A 23,415-nucleotide genomic window follows, 5' to 3' on the forward strand; every position below is an offset into this window, starting at 1 on the left:
TTCAACCAGTGATGTCTTCCGGAGTTGAGCTGGCTTGTGAGCTGTCGTAGAAGACTGGATCAGAATTTATGACATAGAATAGACAAGTCCCAGAATACTGGGCGGGATTCGTGTCCTAGAATGAAGTAGTCAGGTCCCACTGCACGTCTCGCTCAGGAGGAGGCTGGAGTGAGACACCCAGGGCAGACAACAACACAGGGTCGAGCATGTTTTGTGCCCTCGTTTTGGGAGTTCTTCACCTTGCCAAGGGACTATGTACTGGCTGGGCCTTGCCTTCCTAGCTACCCTGCCAACTTGCCGATTGTTGACTTTTCCTCTGGAAGTTCAAAAAATTTCAAGTCCAAGTTAAACCAAAATCAATTTCCCGATTGCTAATGCTGATAAAAAAAGTATGCTTTAGGAGTTATTTCCTCTTGTATGTCTGGGACAGTCTATGCAACAGAAAACATTCCTTTCCATATTGCCATACCAGGAGAAGTGCTTATGTTCTTTTTGCCAGAGGGAGTAAAATCTTCACAATGGACGTGAAGATATCTTTGATATAATTTAAAGGCAACTTCAATACTGTACACACCATTTGTTGAGGTGCACAGCAAAGTAATTATTTTTTTCTGGATTTTATTATTGATTTCCACTAAGCAAGACAGAAGAGAGGAGCTCATCAGAGAAAACTTGACTGGGATTTCTGCCAATGCAGTGTATTTTTGCTTATTACATATATATGTGTATATAACACACACATATATGCTTCTCAGTATTATCTGAATTGCATCAGATAATAAGCCCTATATATGAGAAAAGTACTGTGCTTGTATTAGACAATGGAAGAAAAAAGAGTAGTTCACCTGGTCTCATTCTGTTGATCCAAGGAAGCCTTCCAGAACTTTTGGCCATAGTTCCTGGGGCTCTCATGCTAAACTTTAAAATTGAATTTATGGAAAACGTGATGGATCATGAACCCTGTTGGCACACTATTGTGTGCTCCATATGTATTTAGTATGGATTTCTAGGCAGCAAGGATTTCATTTATGTACACAGATATAGATTCTCTGAACTACACATTACTTTTAAAAGTTGTAAGTTTGAGTGACTTTTGTTTGAATTTTCTATAAATGGCTTTACTTTGTGGGTTGCAGAGAAACTTCTTTTTTAATTAAATTTTTATTTTTATATTAATTACCATTTATTCAATTTGTATCCCAGCTGTAGCCTCCTCCATCATCCCCTCTCAATCCCACCCTCCCTCTCTCATTTCCTCCCTGCCCCTCTCGAGTACACAGATAGGGGAAGTCCTCCTCCCCTTCTATCTGACCCTAGCTTATCAGATCTCATCAGAACTGGCTGCATTGTCTCCTCTGTGGCCTGGAAAGGCTGCTCCCCCATCAGGGGGAGGCGGTCAAAGAGCCAGCCACTGAGTTCATGTCAGAGACAGTCCCTGTTCCCATTACTAGGGTACCCACTTGTATACTGAGCTGCCATGGGCTACATCTGTGCAGGGGTTCTAGGTTATCTCCATGAATGGTCCTTGGTTGGAGTATCAGTCTCATTCACACAATGGAATACTACTCAGCAATTAAAAATAAGGAAATCATGAAGTTTGCAGGCAAATGGTGAGAAACTCTTCTTAATGGAGGTAGGAATAAGAGTGGAACTCTAGGTACTGACTGTCTAGTAATTCTCATACTCAAGCAGGCATCAGATTTTCAGATCGATAGAGGAGTATTAAAGAACACATATTTCTGGACTCGTTCTTGGAGTCTTGGGTAGGAATGGAGAATTTATGTTTTAATTAAGTGTCTATGCACCCATAATGCCTCTGAGCTTTTGATTACACTTTGAGATCCCATGCTCTATGCGAAACTAGTTTTAATTAAAATAATATGATGTTTACCTGTTCTTCCTCCAACTGCTCCATTGCTTCTCCACGGTTACTACCTCTCATATTCCTGGTCTTCTCTTCTTTAATTGTTATTTTTACACACACACACATACACACACACACACACACACACACACACACATACACACACACACAGAGAGAGAGAGAAAGAGAGAAAGAGAGAGTATAAATACAACCTTCTGAATCTTTTCAATGTTGTTTGCATATACAAATTCAGGGCTGACCACTTGATATTCGATAATGAATTAGGGGGCTTCTTCTTGGAGAAAGATTACTTCTTCCATTCTAGCATCCTTTTGTTGCCTCTAGCTCTTTGTCTAGTGGTAGGGCCCTGCAAAATTTCCTGCTTGATATTAGCATGTCTATTGGTGCTGTCTCTATAGATTGGTAAGACATCTGCTTTGAAATAATCTCCTCATAGAAAACAGACAGAAACAGGAATATTTAATAATCACTGTGTAAAATTGCTCCAACAACAATCAGTTACTACCCTGGTCTCAATGGAGGATAAAGAGCCCAAAAATCCACAAGATGAACAATAGAGATCTCTCTACTTATAAAGAGTTCATTTTCACTAATTTTTTTATTTATTTGTAGATACCAGGAGCTTATAAATTTTTATCTATGTCCTCATTAAAATTAAACTTCTGGAGCCCTTGTTAAATGAATAATAATAATAACAATAATAAAAACATTGGTAGAAGGTATCACGTTTTGGATCAAAGTTTTCTGTGGTGGGTTGGTTGTCCCCTCCCTCTGTCCAGTCTCCGTGGCCCCTGCTACTAGGAGTCTCAGCTAGAGTCCCCTCATATCCTCTCAGATGTCTGTTCTGACTTAGATCTACAACTTGTTACAGAGATGATCCTCCAAACCCCATTGTTTCTTTTTCTCTGCAGGCCTTTTACCTTCCTGACCCTGCTCTCCCCAGGTATGATCCCTACCCTTACTTTCTCTCTGCACTCCCTCTTCTACCTTGTCCCAAGTCTTCAACAACTACCTTTGTCTAGTCTATACCCTGTCCACAGGACCTGCAGGGACAAAAATAGGACAGATAAAGCAGAGATTGAGGGAATGTCCAACCAATGCCAGGCCCAACCCAAGACTCACTGCATGGAAGAGAGCCAACCCCTAATTGTATTAACAATACTCTGCTATGCTTGCAGACAGGAGCCTATCAGCACTGTCCTCTGAGAGGCTTCATCCAGCAATGGTTTGAAACAGACACTGAGACTCACAGCCAAGCACTGGGCAAAGCTTAGGAAATCTAGTGAAAAAGTGGGGGGGGGGGTGAGGAGGATAAAAGGACCTAAAGATGACAAGAGCTCCACAAGAAGACTAGCAGAACCAACTAACTGGGTCCAGAGGGGAGTGAGGAGTCTTAAGCACCAACCAAAGACTGTGCATGGACTGGACATCCGTCCTCTATATACATGTAGGCGATGGGCAGCTCAGACTTAATGTGGGTTCACAGGGTTGTCCCTGACATGGGCTTCATTGCCTGCCTTTTGATAACATCCCCCTGATGGGACTGCCTTACCTGGCCACAGGGGATGAGGATGAACTCAGACCTCATGCGACTAGATTAGTGGGGTTTGTGGGTAGGGGGCTCCCCTATTCTAAGAAATTTGGGAGAGGTGATGTGGGAGGGAGGGTTGGACTGGGAGAAGAGGAGGGTGGAGTCTATGACCTGGATGTAAAATGAGTAAATAAGTTAATTAAAAAAAGAAGTTACCATGTTTTTTGAAATTCCAGGATCTGACACTCTATAGTATAGAGTGTCAGTACAGGCAAAACACCAATGTACATAAAATAAAAATAAATAAATTATTTAAAAATAAAGAAGTTACCATGTTTTCTTGTCACTCAAAGGAAATAGCAAGTTGTACTAGGAATATTTTAGTTTAACATTTGAGGTGACTTAGAGTACATCTGTGGTCCAAAGGAAATCTCATTTAGTTCAAATAGATGAGAACAGCAAAGGGAAAGGCACCTATTCACATTGTAAAGGAGAAAACTGTTTTCTTGTACCTGGCATTTAATCCAACCATCAAACTCAATGGGCATGAATTTCCTTTACTTGAGTGAAGTGATAACCAAACATTTCAACCCCAGACTTCAGGGTTTTGGTATAACATACAAAGTGCATTCAGCCGAGACTCTAATCTGCAACATTCTGCTTTGCCCCCTTGATTTATGTTTAGGTCTTTGTTAGAAGATTCCCTTTTCCTCCAATTCCACATGGATGCAGTGATTCCTGTCCCACAGCCAAGGTCAACCTTTTAAGGCCTATAAACTAACAGTGTGGAGAGAATTCTGCAATCCAAGGCCATATACATTGACAGCAGTAGCTCTAGAACCACACAGGTTGGTCAGTGTCCAGGAGGTCACAGGAGGGGTGCTCAGGAGAAAGGCTGGGAAACATAGGAGCTGCTAAGCTCATGGAAGTAGCTTTCCTTGCAATGGAAGGAACAAGAGACATCAGCATAATCAGCGTAGGTTAAACAGACCTGGGATGTATTAGTCATGCGTCCTTAACAGCAACAGAGAAGGTGCTTACACAAAGTGAAAAAGAGTTTTCCGCAACTAGATTTCTAAAGCTTGGCAGCCTGTGGAAGTAAGAGGGGTGACTCATATGACCAGACTTTTAAACAAGGTTTTGTAAAAACTGTTACCTGTGCTAATAGAGATTGGAATATTGAATCAGCGTGTGGGAAAAAGCTGTATGTGAGTTGGGTTCAATCAAGTGTCTCTTCTAGTTTTATGTAATTATTTCTTTCTTGTGGTTAGAAAGATTATTGATAAAAACATAACTTCTAAAAACTCTTCTGGCTTTTTGATTATATTCTTATTAGATTTTTCCAGCATGTCCAACATTTCCACTGTGTGCTGTGTATGATAGTTTATAAACAAGGTCTGTTATTGTAGATTCAGAATTGGAGGCAGCAGATGCATTTGATAAACAGTTTTAACACTTTTGTGAAGGGAAAAGAACTTTCTGCTGCATAATAAAAGAAATATCACAGCAACCAAAGAAAAATATTCATGAATTCAATGAAAGTTATGTACAGTCCATAAATAATCCTTTTGAATTATCCTCTAAAGACTCATTTAATTTAAAAAAGAGAGGAGACGCCTTTTCTTAATGTGTGCCATTCTCTCTTCCCCACCCTTATCAAGAATGCTGAGATCAGAAAGGAGAAAAAGGAGAGCTGGAATGTTTACTACAATATGTCCAAGCGTTTGCAGGGTCTCAGCAAAAGCAATGAAGCTGTCAGCATGGTTTTCTTATAAGTTCATTATGCGTCTATGAACTGGCATGTGTAGAGCATTTGCTGGGAGCTTTCACATGTTCACTTCTGGAGTCCCCTTCCCGTAAACAACTCAGAAAGTCAAAGCTCCGTGAACTAAAAACTAAGTCTATTATTGTTCATGATGTGCCTACTACTTACTCAAAGCTGAATCTATCTGAATCTTAAACTAGTCAGTGTTAGTGTTTCAAATTTACCAGAACATTTCTCTTCAGATTTCTCTATTTCCTTGAAAAGAGTCTCAGGCATTCCTTTTTAAGACATCACCACTTAGACCTTAAAAAGATGGAACATATGTGACTTTTTTTCTAAGCGTTTCTGCAGCTCCTCTCACTGCTCAGTGTATTTGTTTCTTTGCATGAAAAGTCATCACCTGGGTCCTTGGCCTCTTCCACACTGGAATGGTTTTACAGAGACTAAACATTTCTTAGTTTAAACATATTTCACCTTAGGAAAAAACAAGGAAGTAGAATACTGCTCTTGTATTCAATCTTCCCTTTTTGCACTTAGAATAGTCATACTAGGGTATCCTCCTGTTCCTCAGCTTTGTTCTGCTCCTGTCCAAACCCTTGTCTACAATCATGCAGATAGCCAGAGAATTATTTTATCTTCTATTGATGTGCTAATGTAGAAGTCTGGATAACAGACATGAGTGTGGATATGGAACCTGGATTCTTAAAACAACCTGTGTGTGTAGAAACACAGTATAACTCTATTACATTAAAAATACTTGTTGGCCGGGCATGGTGATGCATGCCTGTATTCCCGGCACTCCAGTAGTCAGAGGAAGGTAGATCTCTATGAGTCTGAGGCCACCCTGCTCTACAAAATAAGTCCAGGACAGCCAAACTACACAGAGAAACCATGTCTTGAAAAACCCAACCCAACCCAACCCAACCCAAACAAAACCCCAAAACATAGCAAAAACAAAAACAAAAATAAAACAAACCAAAAAGTTAAAAAAAACCCAAACAACATGAAAAACTTGTTAATTAAAATTTCTTTCTTTGTGTTTTGTTTTGTTTTTTACTTGAGACAAGATCTGTTTTAGAGCCCTGGCTTTCCTGGAGCTTGTTATATAGATCAGTCTGACTGTGAACTCACAGAGATCTTCCTGTCTATGTCTCCTGAGTGTTGGCATTGAAGGCAAATGCCAACAGGTCTTAAATTTCTGATTAACACAGGTGGCTATTTCAATCTATTCTGACAGGTTTGGGAATGCCATGGTGGTCGTTTTCAGGTGGCCCAGCATCATTCATCATGTTTCTCAGTGTCTTTAACGTATCTTAGTGACATTGATGATGATCCCAAAAATGACACCAACACAGGTCTACTCTTTTGGATTAAGGCACAGAGTCACTGATCAAAAGAAACTGCATCATACCTTCAAATACTAGATACACACTAAAATAAGTCAAATTGAGTTTTATAAGCAAGTATGGAAGAGACTTGTGGCTTCCATAAGGAAATGCCCAGACTGAGACTTGAAACACTGAGAAGCTGTTAACAAGTGAACTCCAAAACATTCTGTATTTCTGTATTGCAGAATCAGACTCAGAGTTAAGACTGATGAAGCTGGTACCTACCCAGAAATACGTAGCTTTCATTTTTTTTTTCTTAGAGTTTATTCATTCTAACAGAAACCATTGATGAACTTTCAACAGTGAGCAGTGTGCCTAGTTTGCATTTCTAAAGACTACCATATGGACACCAGTCATAAACATTTTAATGATGATTGGTTCATAATCTTCTCTAAAATTTCCATATATTTTAAATTATTAATATACAGCAAGTTCTCAAAATTACATAGAAAAAAAAGCTGAATGATGGTTCCGAGGGCAATAGATAAAAAAAAAAAATCACAGAAGTAGACAAACACAGTTAATTGAAACTGAATGGAAAAAAAAGAAAAGGGGGAATAGAAGGCAGGAGGAAGGCAAGTAGGCAAGTGAAAAGACCAAACTTAGTGAAAACTCCATTAAGTCTCAAAGGATCAATTTGTGAAAAAGATAACTGAGCAAGTGAGAGCTTAAGAGAAAGGGACTTGTCTTGTGTCAACAGAAAATGACAGAATTAGAGTTTTAATTTAGATTGTCCCGCTCAAGTTCAATACTTTTTCTGATAGACCACCTTAGCATCAAGGAAGGAAACAGTTAAAAGTGAGATGGGGTGTAGTCTGTGTATTAAAATATAGCTAGAAAATAGAGCTTACATTTTATCATAACCCTGCCAAGGGAGAGAGGTGAATAGTGTACTGTGAGGATGCTTGTTTGGTTTCCAAGGTGGGAGAGGATTAACATTTCAATGTTCTTCCCACCTAGGGATCTTCCTATATAATACTATGAAGATTGTCAGTTTTTGGACCTCTTTCAAAGTTGCTGTTTGTACCTAGTAATTTGGTAGTCTGTATAATTTCTTTTTTTTTTTTTTATTCTCTATCTCAATGGATGTGCAACCTTCTTCTCCAAGGCATACAGAACTCAGTGACTTACTGCCAATTGCCTTCATGGTTTCTGTTTCTATTATTATAGTACAGTTGTTTTATTTTGTCTCATATAATCTACTTACCTTAAACATTTGTTAAAAATGTTCTCTGGGGAATTCGGGCCCAACTGGGATGGGTACAGATAACAATGACTAGCATGGACAGGGCATAGAAGGTCTTTTCAGATCAGTTGGGGAAACAGAGTGAATCAGTCTAGAAAAGCAATGTGTCATTTTCATTTCTCTAAATGTTTCTTTTAATTATGTATTTTAATTGTAAATTGTTTTTATTCAGGTTATCTGTTATTATTTTGGAGGCAAAATTTGGGCAAGTAAGTAACAACTATAGAAAGTTTGCTTTGAGCAGATTTAAAGCACTGGCTGACATGTGGTGGTTTTGCCTGAGAACATTTGGAAACAATCATGTTGGAACCACTCCCCCCAATTTAGCAGCCACCTTCATATATGTAGAAGCTCAGACTCTGGGCTGCTCACAAACAAGTAAGTTCTAGTGGGGTTGGACTAGATGAAGTTGTTCAACTCTGGGGCTGTGTGGGCTGCTCATTCCTCTTCAGGTCCTCCATTAAGTTGTTAGGAGACCTATGATCTTCACCTGTGTGCTCTTAGAAATAAAGACAGCCAAAGCTTCTCTACCTGTTCACTGATACAAAACAAAACATTGAAAGAAAGGATCCTCTAAAATTTCCTTGAGGAAGGCTGTTGCCTTTGCTCTATAAAGATGATTGTTTGCGATGTAGTTATAAAGTAAAACATTTTTTAAGGCAGTGCCTCTCATTCATCATCATGAACAACTTGCTTTCTGTGCATTGTGTCATGATCATACAATGGGTCCAAATATCTTGAGACACTTCACACCACACATCCCTTTGTTCTTATTTTACTGAAACAAAGTACTCCAGTGGCTTTCTGCTGTAGTCTTGATTCTGAACCCATTACTGTTTTTGTTTTACCCCTCTTGCTGTGACAAATACCCTGGCAGAAAAACCAACAAAAGGAAGGAAGGGATTATTTGACTTACCATGGCAGTCATCCTTGAGGCAAAGTCAAGGAGGCACTTAGAGCTTCCTGTCCATCCAGAGTCAGGAGCAGAGAGAAAATAAGTGCTGCAAACCCAAGCTCACATGGTCCTCACTTGGTCGGTTGCTTTTGTGCTTGCATAGTTCAATTTTAGCCTAGAGAACGGCATGCTCACCAGGTACTGGGCCCTTCCACACTAATTAATATCAAAACAATCCTCTGTAGGCCATGCTGATCTAGATAATTTTGCATTAAGATTCTCTTCCCAAATGATTGTACCAAGTTGACAGTTCAAACTAACCAGCACAACTACTTAAAGGAATTTGCTAGCCAAAACATGTCAATATCTGTGTTAAAATCTATATACTGAATTTTATAATTACCCTTTTTTCTATTTGATTTTTTTTGTGATAGCCTTTTAAACTAATCACATAAGCTAACTATACTTTTACTTTAAATTTTACTTCCCAGACAAGTACATTATTTTGTTTGTTTGTTTTTTATGAATGGCTGTTTGCTTTTATGTTCTTTCTGCGTTCCTTATGAAACAAGCCCCCATTCTCTTTATAGTGACTCACTGGAAAAATTAAACCCAAATATTTAGGTAGTTGAAACATCTAATTCACTTTAGTTTAGTAATTACATTAAAGTGCATTTATCTGAAACAAAATTGAAGAAGTCCCATAATAAATTTAATCTCCCACTCTTGCAAAAGCAGTAGAGGGAAAAGATGTCCCTCAACTGAAGATTGGATAAAGAAACTGTGGCACATTTATACAATGAGATACTACTCAGCCATTAAAAACAAAGAAATAATGAAATTTGCAGGCAAATGGATGGAACTAGAAAAGGTCATCCTGAATGAGATAGCTCAGACCCAGAAATACACACCTGGTATGCATTCACTTATAAGTGGATTTTAGCCATCCAGTACAGGATAAGCATACTTCGAGGCACAGACCCAAAGAAGGTAAGTAACATAGAAGATCCAAGGGAAGATGCATAAATCTCATGCAGAAGAGGAAATAGAATAGACAGAGTATTTGTTGAAGAGAGAGAACAAGGTAGGAGAGGGGATGCAGAGAGTTAAGAGAGTGGAGAACAGACCTGGGGAGAGCTGAGGAGAGAGGACAGAAGGCCTGTAGAGAAAAAAGAAACCAAGGGTGGGGACATCTCTGTGACAAGCTAGAGACCTAAGTCAGGGTAAGCTTCTGGGTGAATATGTGGGGGATTCAAGCAGAGACTCCTAGTAGCAGATGCCGTAGAGATTGAAGAGGACACACTCTAACTAGACTAGGCTCCTAGCAGAGGGAGGGGAACACCAACTCACACACAAAAATTTCGACTCAAAATTCATCCTGTCTACAAGATGTGTAGGGATAATAATAGGGCAGATAGAGCAGAAACTGAGGGAATGCCCAACCAATGCCTGCTCCAACCAAAGACTCACCCTGTGGGAGAGTTCCAACCACTGACACTATGGAAGATACTTTGCTAAACTTGCAGGCAGGAGCCTATCAGAGTTGTCCTCTGAGAGACTCTACCCAGCAGCTTCTCAAAACAGATGTTGAGACTCACAGCCAAACATTTGGCCATGTATGGGAGTCTTGTGGAAAAATGGGAGGAAAGAGAAAGACCTTGGAGGTGACAGGAGCTTCACAAGAAGACCAACAGAGGCAACTGAACATGGCACAGTGGGGCTTTTTGAGACTGAAGCATCAACCAAGGACCATGCATGAACAGGACCTAGGCCCCCTGCAAATAGGTAGCTCCTAAGGCTTCATGTGGGTCCTCTAGTAAAGGAAACAGGGACAACATAGGATATTGACTCACTTGCCAGCTTTTTGATCACTTTCCCCTGGTGGGACTACTTTGTCAGGCTACAGGGAAAGAGGACCTGCTTGGTCCTAATGCAACTTGATGAGCTGCAGTGGATGGGAAAGGGGAGTGGGGAGGGGGATAGGGAGGCACTGGGAGAGAACATTAGTTCTTAGAAAGCAGAATAGAATAATATTCTGCAATTGTTGACAGTGATTAGCTTCAGAATTATGATGATTAAGGTGGGCTTTCAAGGTTTACTTGCTATTCTTATTTTCTTTGGAATTGGAAAATAATTTTTGGTCTGTAAGAAAATTAAAAGTATATTAAATAACAAATATACAAAAAACTAGAACAGATACTCTAAAATATAATCATAAAGATTTATATATAATTACACATGCATAATTTAAGTCATGCCTACTGATTTTGACTTGAAGTAATCTGTGGGTTTAACTCTCTCTGTTTCTTTGTCTTTCTGTCTCTGTCATATATGCATGGTCTCTCTATCTCTCTCCATATATAGGTATATCATATATATATATATAATCATATATTTTGTTGAGCATGGCAATATCAATGAAAAATGTTTTAAGATATAACACACATATTCTGATGTGTTTGCTACACATAGTTTGCTGATATTTTGTTTGCTATATTTGTTTGCATATATTTTGTTTACATATATTCACATATAGGAATATATGTTCATATATTCATAACCCAATTTGTTAGTGACTTATCAATCCATTTCCCAGAATGTTGTCAGTGTATGTTGGATACTCAATACATTTTTATTGAATAAATGAGTAAGTTAAACACCCTCAAAAGACATATTTCTAAATCTTAAAATACAGTAGATAATCTGTGTCCTCACTTTTTTTTGGAGGCATGCCTGGAAGACTGTTTTAAAGAAAAATGTGCAAGTGGGCATTTGTAAGGGCATGGACAGTTCTGTTTCCCAGTCTTGGTTATAAAGTCTACCAATATAAATCCTCGGGGCCTAATCTTACTGATAGTTTCTACTGTCATTACTCTTAGAATCCTCAACTTTGCTCACAATGTTCATGTTTCCCAGCTGCCTTAAATTTTTCACCAGTTTGAAATAATCTGCTTTGCACCACCCCAAGGTTATCAATGCTCTCGTCTGCTGTTGGCACCAACACTGAGCACCAACACCAAGTTACCCGGACCCTTCTCATTTGGGCATTCGTGCTTCCTTCAGGGCGGGGAAGAGCTTCTTGTATGAGGTCTTTGAATATTTTATTTGCTTTTTTAAATTCAGCAACAAAAATGGGCTACATATGTCAACATATAAATAATTTATTTTTTCCATATAAATAATTTATTTTTTATTCTGTTACTGGTCTCTGAATTTTGTTGTTTATTTTTCTATTTCTGAAAACTTTAAAAACTTCTCTTGTATTATTTACTTGATAAGAATTTGGTTTGTCCAGGAACAAATCAAGTAATCCAGTTAAAAATGGGGAACAGAGATAAACAGAGAATTCTCAATAGAGGAATATCAAATGGCAGAGAAACACTTAAAGAAATGTTCAACGTCCTTAGTCATAGGGGAAATGCAAATCAAGATGATCCTGAGATTTTACCTTACACACATCAGAATGGCCAAGATCAAAACTCAAGTAACAATACATGCTGGAGAGGATGTAGAGAAAGGGGAACCCTCCTCCACTGCTGGTGGGAATGTAAACTTGTACAACCACTTTGGAAATCAATCTGGCGCTATCTCAGTTAATTAGGAATAGTGCTACCTCAAGATCCAGCTACACCACTCCTAGGCATATATCCAAAAGATGCTCAAGTACACAACAAGGATATTTGCTCAGTTATGTCCATAGCACCTCTATTTGTAATAGCCAGAACCTGGAAACAACCCAGATGTTCCTCAACAGAGGAATGGATACAGAAATTGTGGTACATCTACACAATGGAATACTATTCAGCAATGAAAAACAAGGAAGTCATCCCACCCCATTTCCCCTCCCTCCTCTCCTCTCAGTACCTCTCTCCACTTCTCTCTACCAGAGCTTCTCCTCCTCCATTTCCCCTGAGGAAAGAGCAAGCCTCCCAAGGGTACCAACCAAGCATAGTATATCGAGCTGCAGTAAGACTAGGTACCTCCCCTTAAATTAAGACTGGATGAGGCAACCCATTAGGATGAGAAGGGTCCCCAAAGCAGGAAGAGTGAGAGACAGCTCCCCTGCCCTGTTCCCACTGTTAGGAGTCCCATAAGAAGACCAACCTACACAACCATAACACATATACAGAAGACCTAGCTCAGACCCAATCAGGCTCCCTGATTGTCAGTTTAGTCTTTGTGAGCCCCTATGAACCCTGCTTAGTTGATTCTGTGGGCTGTATTCTTGACGTGTCCTTGACCTCTCTGGCTCCTACAATCCTTCCTTCCTCTCATCTACAGAATTATTTGAGAATCGCCTAATGTTTTACTGTCCATCTAAGCATCTGCTCCCATCAGTTGGTGAATGAGGCTTCTCTGATGACAGTTATGCTAGGTTCTGGTCTACAAGTAGACCAGAGTATCATTAGGACTCATTTCATTGATTTTTTCCCCCTGGTGTGTTTGGTTCTATGTAGGTCTTTGGGTTATCTGGCCACTGGTTCCTGGCCCTCCAGGCAGTGTCAGGGGTGGGCTCCCTGTCACAGCGTGGGTCTCAAGATGGACCAGTCATTGTTGGCCACTTTCACAAGTTCTTTACACAGCACACTTTGCAGGCAGGACAAACTGTAATGCAAAGGTTTTCTGGTTTGGTTGGGGTCCCCATCTCTCCATTTGGAAGTCTTGCCTGATTACAGCAGTTGGGTTGGTTGAGGCTCCATAGACTCCATGGTTAGGAGTTTTTTTCTAGGGTCCTGGGAGTCTCTATTGCACTAAGTTCCTATTCTACCCACAAAATGACCTCTAATTCTAGTTATCTCTCCCAGTACTCTCTCCCTCCACGCTTCCCTGGTGTCTCTCGTTCTAACCCCCACCCTTCCCTAGTCCACCTGAAAAATCAATTCTAGAATATATCTTTTTTATTTTTTTAATTAAATTTTTATTTTTAATATTAGTTAGAGTTTATAAATGCTGTATCCCACTCCCTCAATCCCTCCCAACCCCACCTTCCCTCCCTCATTTCCTCCCTGCCCCCTTCCAAGTCCACTGATAGAGGAGGACCTCCTTCCCTTTCATCTGGCCCTAGTTTATCAGTTATCTTCAGGACTGGCTGCAATGTCCTCCTCTGTGGCATAGCAAGGCTGCTCCTCCCTTGGTGGTGGTGGGGGAGGTCAAAGAGCCAGCCATTGAGTTCATGTCAGAAATAGTTCCTGTTCCTCTTACTAGGTACCCACTTGGATACTGAGCTACCATGGGCTACATCCAAGCAAGTGTTCTAGGTTATATCCATACATGATCCTAGGTTGGAGATACAGTCTCACAAAAGACCCCTGTGCCCAAGTATATTTGGTCCTTGTGGAACTCCTGTCCTCTCCAGGTCACACTAACTCCCCCTTCTTTCATATGATTCCCTGTACTCTGCTGTAGGTTTGGTTCTGAGTCTCAGTATTTGCTTTGATACACTTCTAGGCAGAGACTTTCAGAGACCTCAGTGGTAGGCTCCTGTCCTGTTACTTGTTTTCTCCTTACAACCATTGTCCATCCCATTTGTCTTTCTAAGTGAGGGTTGATCATCTTACCCAAGATCCTCTTTCTTGTTTATCTTCTTTAGGTATACAGACACTATGTAGTCTTAATAGTAAATTCAGCTCTTATCTAACATTTTCTACTCATTCGCAATGTGTAAAATTACTTCAAGTCTGACTTTTTAATATTCTCAATTATTCTTTGATTGTAGATTTTAAAAAGAATGAATATAAAATGTTACAAAATACGACTTAATATAAAATATAAATATTTCAGTATCCATTTTTATCCTTGAAGAAAGAATTCTTGTACTTGCTTTGTAACCTCATGTTATGTATACCTTCAGTGCTAGGGATATAACTCAATGGCAGAGTGCTTGTTTTGCTTTCACAAAGCCCCATATTGATCAGTCACACACACACACACACACACATACACACACACACACACACACACACACACACACCCCACATGGATAAATCACCTTTTAAATGGCTTCCTAGAGTATACTCAGGGGTAAGATTAAAAGAACTCCATGCTCAGTTGAGGATAGGCTCTAATACTATCCAGTTGCCAGAATGAAATTATTCATAAATGTATCTTTGCCCTTTTATTTCATTAGTAAAGCCAAATAAGATAATTGAGGACACTGAACCTCAGCTCACAGTCTTGCCTCCCTGTTTTACCTTTTGTGCCCTCATTTCCTTGTACTCATTTGTCTCCTCCCATACTCCCCACTTCTCTGTTGCTCAGTGCTACTGTTTCCTTTTTTTTTTTTTTCAATCTGCTTGGCTGGACTCGGACATGAGGAAAGTAATGGTTAGTATGAGATCCAGTGTTGTGTGGTTTGTGGTCTTTGGTACTAAACCCTTTCCAAAGCTACTGGAACCATAATGGAGATGGCAGGCCTGTGAGGAGAGAGTGGTGGCCTACGCTAGCTTGGAACTCAGTCTGTTGCTGGGACACTTGGCAGATGAGGGTAAACTGAAACGTGATCTAGCACCCCCAGGCCGACTGTGAACCTCTGAAAACATTGGAATAGTGTATTTCTAAAAAAACCCATAATATCAAATACAAAATAAAAAACACAAACAAAAGACAAAAGGGAAACCCCAACAACAACACAACCACCATAATACAGTTTGCAAAGGAACCCAATGAAAAAGTAAATTTTTTTCTATTTTGGTAGCTTTAAAAGTACCTTTTCCACACGTTCTGTATGTGCTTCAAGAACTTATGTGATTGATTCTTCCTGTGGATATCCTTGGGTGGTGTGCACACAGGTGCTCAGAACCCAGACAAAAGGCTTACTGCTATGTATTTTCACTTATGTAAATTTATTCTCCTTCTTCAATTTTACAGAGGAAAAGAATAATTCCTAGGATCTTTGTTTTTGTACAATATTGTTTTAGTTTCCCTTAATTTGTTATAAAGCACTTTGTTACTTTCTTCGTCTGAAATCCTGTCCAGTGTTCTCAAGTTACGTAAAGCTTTATAAATATTAAGCTAAACAACCAGATAATATTCTAATTACATCAATATGTGAATTATTGTCTTGTTATTGAACAATGATATGTCAACTTTTTTATATAAATTAATGTTGTAGTAAAATATTTTTGAAATAAATTACTGCTTTCTAAATTCTTTCTTCCTTAATGTTACTGGAACCATGGCATGGTGTGTGTGTGTATGTGTGTGTGTAATATACTGTTCATTGCCTAGTACTCTGTAGCCACTTATCCACTTATTATCTGTACTTTGTCCTGATGTGAATCTCTGTATATACCATTGTCTACTGAAAACGACTATTCTCTGATGAGGGTTGAGAGCTGCATTAATCTATGGGTATAAAGATAAGTATATAAGGCATTTTGATACTGTGTCTGTTGAGAAAAAGAATAGAAATAGGTCCTCCCCTCGTGCCTATGATCTCCCAAGCCACAAATTCTTGCCCAGTTTTTGGAAAGTAATTGATCACCCCCGTAAGTCCACAGCTCTGTAGCAGCAACAATCATACCTTGCCAGGCCAGTCAATACTGTAGCTTTCAAGGCTCAGACTGGGTAAGCTGCCCATGACTTTTCTACACTGGCACCTCGCACAGCTCTTTCTTTGAAAGCTGCACAGCAGGGAGGATGCTGGTAGGTCAGGATGAGCTGGAGTTCTCTGTTATTATTTTTTATCAAGGTATCATGTCTTCAGTAATTGGATCTTATCAAGTTGTAGTAAAAATCCAAGAGCAATAGCCTTTACTGCTTGGGGGTGGTCTCTGTAACCCCACTGACCAACACCTTCAAGCGAGGTAGGCCAGTTCTGGCACTTAGACTTTTGCTTAATAATTTATGCCTTCTGGAAGGAGCATTAACTTTCTAGGAAGGTTACCTCCATTCAAATTACTTCTAGTATAGTTTGTAGTAAGCTTATAAAGTAGGTTCCCTTGTTCTTTTTTCTTTACTTAGTGGTCTTCATAAATTAATTTCCAGTTATACTTATGATTCAGAATGTTTTCTGAGATGTAAATTTATTTTGATAGGCTCTTGTGATGAGATATTTAAATGACTAAGGAATATGTTTAACCACATATACATAATATTTAATCAAAATAAGTAAATTGTTTTTATTTTTTAAGATTTTTTTAGTTATGTATATATATGTGTGTGTGTGTGTGTGTGTGTGTGTGTCTGTGTGTATGTGTACAAGTGAGTACAGGTGACCACAGACCCAGAAGAGGGTACCCAGTCCCCTGGAGCACATTTGCAGGTACTAATAAACCTATGTCTTCTGCAACAGTATATCTCTTAACTGCTGATCCATTTCTCAAAACCCAGTAAATCTACCTTTGCATCATGCTGATTGATTACTTGCCCTGACTGATGTTAATCTTGTAGACATTTTGGTCTGAGATCCTTTTTGAAATCTGTTACCCGTTAATACGAGTGTTACATATAGCAATAATTGTTATTGAGATATGGTGAGGGAAATGAGCTAAATTATTTAGCATTAACGAAGAAGTGAAGAAACATGATTTTATGAACTGGCTAAACAAAACTCAACCTTAGAACTTCTCTGTGTTAAATAAAATCTCTTGACAGATTAATGTATTCAAGAAAGCTTCAATCTTAAGATATCTTTTATAAAGACCCTGACTACAGATAAGACTTTGAGTAACAATTCTTTAAATCAAAGTATTTTCAAGTCCAGTTATATTGTTGGTACTTGAAATGTTTAAGTAGTTACAGGTGAGATGAAAATTAAAGACAATGAAAAAATAGCTCTTTTAATTTTTTTTTTGTCACACTGAGGAAGAAATTTTAAGTTTGTCCCTTTTACACAATTTTCTGTGCAATCTTCTCTGAACTCCAGTTGACCTTATCTTACATGGTATGGACTATATAGGAAAGCAGCAAAATAACTTCAAATAAACATCTCCTAAAATGCATTTTAACCTTGGATCTGGAGATCTATAAAAGAACACTTTTTTTCAGCACTTTGATAACATGGAGAGAATTCCTCACAGCTGAAAATTGTGGAATTTAAAGGTTTCAAGATGTCTGTCCAGGTTTTGAGTTGGCAGCCGGCCAGTGTCTGAATGGCTGCACTTTAAAAGCCCATCTTGCTCCACATCCTTAGTTTTTCTTTTTTTTCCATCTTTTTTTACATCAGTGTTTGCTCTCAGAAAACATTTACTATAGTTCTTAAAGCTTGTCCATTTTTCTAATGCAGTAGATACAAATTTTGCCTCTAAAACAAGTTTTAAAACTAAGTCAGTAACATAACAAATCTCTTGGAACCTGAGCATCTTTAAATGTATAAGCATAAACACGTTGGCTTGGTTCCTTATAAAACTTAGATAAATGTTTACATAAGAATCTAAGTATAGATCATTATTTTCAGATCAACTTCTGAGCTGGTTTGTAGCAAACACAGCTTTGTTTGTGTGTTCATGCATGTATGTGGCTTGCTAAACAATCTCAGTGGTTTGAAGCATTCGAGCTAAATGTAATTTAAATACTTTTGAATTCTACCCTGTAACCCTTGACTGACCACATAATGGGTGAACTTCCAAATCCCATTATTTTGGATGCTGCTCTATGAGCCATTGTGTGAACAGAATATAGCAATATCCTATTCAGTATAGGATTCCATTGAGTAACCGGATAGGGTCAATGGAAAAGCTATGAGAGTTTTAGAATGGAATGAAAGAAGAAGTTCAGAAAACTGGAAGCATAGGTGATTTTTATTTTACCATCAGCCTACATGGTGGTGGATCCAAGCCACTTTTTGTGTCTTTGACTGCCTCCAAGTTTTATTGGGTGTGAATGAGCTTGCTTTCTGTGTTCATTTGCAAATAAAATCTAGTGCAAAGGGCATGTGAGTGAACCTGTCTCTGGACTACTTGTACAAACGTACTAGTAATAGTAACAACAGCAACAGCAGCAGTAGTAATTACTACTAGCAGAAGTAGCATATGTATTATAAGCAACCACAAAGAATCAGAGGTAAACGAGATTTCCTCATTTAAGAGTAAAGAAAGATGAGATGATAAGAGTAGATGCTGTATCAGGTGCTTGGGGAAAAAGACCGCCTTTCTCAGGGGAAGTCGAGGCTGAGTATTAGGATGCACTCTCATAGGGACAGAGAAGCTCAGGGCTGTGTTGGGGGCCACTTGTCTGCACACGGCCTCCCCACTCTGGAGTAGAGCTGCAGTAGGCAGAGCTGCCTTACATCTGTTAGGTTTTATGTGTCCTACTTGCATAAAATTCCCTGTTTCCATGAAATCTAGCTTAGTCCCTCTTAAATTCCTCTTAAGCTACCAACTCTGTACGAGCATGTGTCTTATTAATGGGGCTCACCTCTGCCATTGATGGCCTGTCTTCTTTCCTAGTTATTATATGCTCTTTATAACCTATCCGATAACTCAGATTTATCAGGAGTGTAAAGTCTCTCTTATTTTTTCTATTTTCTTACTATTACCCTGTGCGATAGTTTCCCCATAGTTAGGAATATTTAACTATGTCATTGATTATGTTCAGTAATTCAACCAGGCATATTATTTCTGCATTGGCATTTTGGATAAAACAGATTTTTTTGTTGTTGTTGTATAAGACTCTTCTTGTTGCTGCTCCTGACCCACACGGCAATGCTTTTGACAGCATCTTTTTCCATACTGAGAATGCCATTGCTGTCCTAAGTCATTCAACAACCTGGGCTCCCTCATAGGAACATGTTCTCACCCTAGTTTCTTCCATAATCCATAATAGCTTGGAGTTATTTTGTTTCTTGTTTGCTTTGTTTGTACTCTTGGAACAGAGAATGAAGTCTTGGTGTCATTCACTGTACACTGTAAAATGCTCATACTCACACATGGCAGGCACTCAATAAGTTATTGAATGAAAGTATACCAAAGGCATTTGAGGGATATTTGTAAACTATTTCTGGCAGCAAATAATTTAAGTAACAACTCACTGGCTGGTCTGCGGATAGTGTGAGTCTAGAAAGTATCTAGTCAAGTGTACAGCTTAGTTTAGAACATGCTTGCATTAAATTTTACCTCTATGAAACCTAGGCATATTGTACATTCATTTTATATGAGGTTTCTCTACTTGTATAATGAGATAATTAATAGTACTAGCCTTTTCCCTGTGATGGTAATGTTTAGGTCAAAAGTAATAATTCCTATCAAGATACTAGAAGAGATGTATTGATGTAATAAAACCTTGGTGGTGATTGCCATCTAAGAAGGTTCAGTATGTCCCTCTTTTGCATTTGAAACATGGGGATAAATCCACATGGTTTCAGTGATATACCTGAGTACCTACAATTCAAGATGAGAGCTTATGGGATAATGCTGGTGAGTAGAATGCCCATCATCCTCTGGGCCCTGAGCTAAGGTTAGCAAAGCTGCACATCTGTAACATTTGGCCCTGGTTATTTTCTTTTTAACCAGCTTGCTTCTCAAATCTCTAGAATATCAGTCGAGGAGTTAAATCAACATTATTCTTTGCCTTTATCACTTTTGTCACTTTGAAACAAATTCAAAGATTTATCGAAGTGTAAGTCTTCCTTTTGGTTTTTCTTAAGCAGGTCCCAAAGCTAACCCAAGGCCAGAATTCATTCAAGATGCACTGGGCTCTTTTTGAGCATTACTTTAATTCCCACCAATTGCACAGATTCTAGGCCTAGCAGCCGCTCCAGTTTGCTGGTAGCTTGGCAGTGTTATTTTCAGTTTTATTAGGCTTACTATTTTGCTGAAGGCTTAACAGGCTCATTTTCAGATTTTTTAATCAAGAACAAGTTTAATGATTGAAGGTAATTATCTCCAGATTAGAAAGGCTTTTAAAATTTTATCAGCATTCCAAAATTTAACAAATAGCCCTCTGATAATCTAATTAAAAATCCTACTTTTGCTGCCAAACTAGTTCAAGCCAGACACACACATTCAACCTCTTGTAGGAAATCATTATCCATTTAAACCATTTCTGACAAATCAGACATAAAAGTTGATGGTGCTAATATTCTGATGGTTCTTTAGAGGTGGAAGAAGTGCAAAAACTGGGGCCACCCTCTTCCCGGTTTTTGTAAAAGGGAGATGAATACCCCAATGGATGTAGAATACCCCTGTGTGCAGAGCACATAGAACTGTATCCAGCAGCAAATCAGATTCAGCTGTTCTGTGTCATAACGAAAGGCTTTTCACTTTCCATTGGATTTGCACCTTAGATGGTAATTAAGCTTGGGGACTGCGTTGTAAAGGAATTCAGTCTAGTTTGAACTATGGAACTTTGATGGATAATGAAACACAAACAGAAAGTCAAGGGCTATTCTCGGGAGCTGTTTATATAAGCTAGGGGCAAAATTACTTTTTATAGTTCTGAAAATAATTTGGACTTCTTAACTAAGCCTTATTTACTCAAGGATGCACCTTGGCCTATTAGTAGCTGCTGTTTTAGAACAAAATTGAGATTTGGGCTCTAACAAAGGGAGTTGCCTGTTGTCAAGTAGTAACACAGTTCACAGTCAAGACTCCCTGAGTCGAAGACTCAGGGAGCATAGTTGGTCAGATAACCTACAACATTGTTCTCATTTTGGTTGTTACCCAGAATTATATTTTTGCCCTTCTTGCTTTTCCAAGGGGGATTTATTGTCAGAATTGAAAGTGGATGAGGCTGAGACACAAGTAACTTAAAGAGAGACAGCAGTTTGAGACCTCATCTGCTTCCTGATTTATGTGCTTCCAATTATCAATGTGTGGGAGTTTTGTCTAAAAAGCTGGGCCTGAGGTTCCTTTTGTTCTTCAGTGTCAATTGTGGTTTATGTTTTAAATGGGATGCAAATGTGATTTATAGTACGTGGCTTGGTGCAGTTAGAGAAAATTGGGCTTTACAAGGCAATGTAAACGAGCAGGGAAGGGCCACGCGTGAGCATCATGTCCCTGTGGGTGACAAAGGACTACCCCGGTGTGGCTTACGGGGGAGACTGGAGCGTAAACAACACGTGAAAGTCTGTTTCACTCAGAACAACATGGCTTTCTTCCCTGTGGTCTGGGAGAGTGGAGCTAAGTCTCTTAAAACTGTTTAGAGAGCTGTGAAAGTAGTATTTCCATGTGGTTGGGAAAAGAACACACAAAATGGCAATGTGTTTCCATTGGGCATGGCTGGTCCCAGCAGGCACCTAACATGCTCATTTATTACCGCCCCCATGGCCACTGCAGTGAAGTCTCTGCATTAGCACTTTGGAAGCTAAGTTTCTGAGGGCGTTTGACAGACCACGGCACACAAGCAACAACGGTGTGGGCGATGCAGGCTGGGAAGCGCAACGTTCTCATGGCGTCAGCTTGGCCAAATCAAAATTCCTGCAGATATGTAATGGCAGTAAATCAAATTAGTTGCATAATTTATTCACTCACTCAACAAATCTTTTCTGAGCATTTTCCATGACCCATTTTCAATTTAAAAAGCAGAATAGTTTGAGGGAAAGAATTGAATTTTGTCTATATTTGTGTGAGTCTTATTGCAAACATAAAATATATTATAATTTCTAGTGTTTAAAACCTGTCTTGAAAAACTGTAAGAACAATGCCTGAGGCTGGCTTCTGGTTTTATAGACTTGTACACACACATGCCCTTCCACCCTTTACACACATACAAACACACAAACACACACAACATACCATAATAAATTAATTAAACAAAATCCATTTCAGTACATTTATATGGCATGTTTCTTTGAAAACATTTCTATAAACTTGGATGTCCAATCTGACTGTCAGATGAGGTAATTTTGTTAATAGTGTCTACCAGGGAAACAGTGGTATTTCAGATGCCAACACCAAGTTTTTGTTTTCATGGAAACACTGAAAGGCACTTAGCATCTCTAACTTGAACTTTTCTGCTCCTAAAGTCATACACTCTTGGGAGAGTTGGTGTTAAAGATGTTAACGCACCCGGGCCTCTTAAACAAGGTCATGGCCACCAATAATACTCATCCTGAATAGATGTACTTTTTGGAAACGTTTCTGTGGGGTAGCTTTTCCGATTAAAAATGCACAGTGTTTATGGCGGTGTGTGTGTTTACTGATAGCCTTCCTGCTGAGGGTGCCTTGAGGTGCCTGTAGAGCAGTGGTTCTCTAACTGTGAGTCACAACCCCTTGGGGATCGCATGATCCATTTACAGGGGTTGCATATCAGATATCCATCATATCATATTAATACTATGACTCAGAACAGAAGCAAATTTACAGTTATAAATTAGCAATGAAAATAATTTTATGGTTGGGAGTCACCACAACATGAGGAACTCTATTAATGCTGTATTAATGCTGCCTAAAAGGTGGCAGCGTTAGAAAGGCTGAGAACCACTGTGCTAGAGGCTCAGGGAGGGGATGAACCCAGTCCCTTGGCTCTTTCCTACAGATGTGACTAGGGACTTCTGGCTGCAATTCTCAATATTCAAATTGTGGATATGACAACATTCAAACTGTATCCGGATCTTCATCATACTTTAAAAAAGACAAGAAGAAATGCGATTTTGAGCTCAGTCTTCAACCAGGGACAATGGTGCCAGGTCTTATGGAATCAGTGTACACCAAGAGAAATTCCTCCCTGAAAACTCCATGTCATCAGGAAGCAGCTGGTACAGGCTTTTAGGAAAAAAAAAGAGGAGGAGCGGTTAGGAAGACAAAGTCTATCATAAACAGTCACCA

The 23,415-nt window shown here is 39.1% G+C and overlaps 1 pseudogene; it reads right to left on the minus strand.

Annotated features, from left to right (window-relative positions):
* LOC129668055 (glyceraldehyde-3-phosphate dehydrogenase-like) overlaps positions 1-22,038 on the minus strand; it is a 130,894-nt pseudogene extending 108,856 nt beyond the window's left edge.
* Between the last annotated feature and the right edge of the window lie 1,377 nt (positions 22,039-23,415).

Source organism: Psammomys obesus, unplaced genomic scaffold (genome assembly GCF_907164565.1).
Source record: "Psammomys obesus unplaced genomic scaffold, mPsaObe1.curated_primary_1811, whole genome shotgun sequence".
Lineage (NCBI taxonomy): Eukaryota > Metazoa > Chordata > Mammalia > Rodentia > Muridae > Psammomys > Psammomys obesus.